We start from the raw sequence: 1,404 nt of genomic DNA on the forward strand, positions 1-1,404 counted from the left end.
CAGGCTGGCCTTGAACTCTCTGTGTATCCTACACTGGCCTCAAACTCAAGGCGGTCAACCTGCCCCAGCCTCCTAAGTACTGAGATTGTAGGCATGGGCCACCACACCAGGCAAGAATTTCTTCAGAACACTCCGCAGTAGGCTGCCTGTAATAGTAGTGCTTGAAAGAGCCCAGGTCCTAATCCCTGGAATGTGTGACTATAACCTAACGAGGGAAAGGAGTCCTGTCCGATGTGATTGGGGACCTTGACATTAGGAGATTATCCAGGATTTCCAAGGGGGCCTGACGTCCAGTCCCAAGGGTCCTTCTAAAAAAAAGACAGAGGGCGATTAGACAGACACACAGGCGAGGAGAGGGCTGTGTGACCACAGAGGCCACAGTGGGAGGATGAGACCACCAGCCAAGGACTGCTGGGTCCTGAGGGCTGGGACAGGAGGAATTGGTCCCCTCTGGAGCCTTAGGTTTGGCCTTCTGCATCCTGCTGAGCTTCGAGGTGTCACTGCAATTTAAATATCTTCCTATCATCCTGATTAAAAATGTGTAATGGACCTCACTTTGTTTCTTGATCTTACTTTCTATTTTCCTAGGCTTTAAACACATCTCTTTACTTTTAGGAACAGTACCACCTGGAGAATTAGACCTCAGGTCTGAAGGGAGGCTGCGGGCTCTGGGTTTGTTTCCTGCCTGTCTCGGGGGCCTCCCAAGACTGGGCTGCACAGGGCATGGTGACTCGGGCTTCCATCTGCAGGCTGAGGTCTTCTGTGAAGCCCCCTCGGGGTTGATCATAAACCTCAGGGTTTTTATTTGTCTTTCCTATTGGTTCCCGGGTTCCTGAGAGTTGGTATCCTGGAGTTCATTTATTTTACAACTATAGAATAAGACTACAGAATAATGATATACAATAAATTTATGTGCATCTCGCTGGTACTTTTTGACATTTGTAGCGTCATCTAGAAGGCTTATTTTCCTGGTTGGGACATTTAAGTGTCTCGGGCACTCCAGACTGAGCCGGTTACTTGGTGATGTCCCTTTGTACAGCGTGGGGAGCACCCAAGGGAGGGCTCCGCTGCTACCCCACAAGCCCTGGACTCCTTGCAGGGTACACGGACTCCTGGCTGCATTCTCGGGATGACACTGGTTTTTAAAAAGTATGCAGTCGCTCTCTGCTCCTCTTCCTCCTCCTCCTTCCTGCACCTCCTCTTCCTACTTCTCTTTGCAGTGCTGGGAACTCAACCCAGGGGTGCTGTACCACAAGCCTACCCTAAGCTCCTCTCTCTCTTTCTCTCTCTCATCTAGCCATTTATTTATTTATGTTTGCTGTACTGGGGTTTGAGTCCAGGGCCTTCCCACTGGGCTGCATGCCTAGCCCTTTTTATTCTTTTCTGTTTTGAGGCAGGTCCTGC

The sequence above is a fragment of the Fukomys damarensis genome, unplaced genomic scaffold (assembly GCF_012274545.1).
Source record: "Fukomys damarensis isolate Sample0158 unplaced genomic scaffold, DMR_v1.0_HiC HiC_scaffold_14, whole genome shotgun sequence".
Lineage (NCBI taxonomy): Eukaryota > Metazoa > Chordata > Mammalia > Rodentia > Bathyergidae > Fukomys > Fukomys damarensis.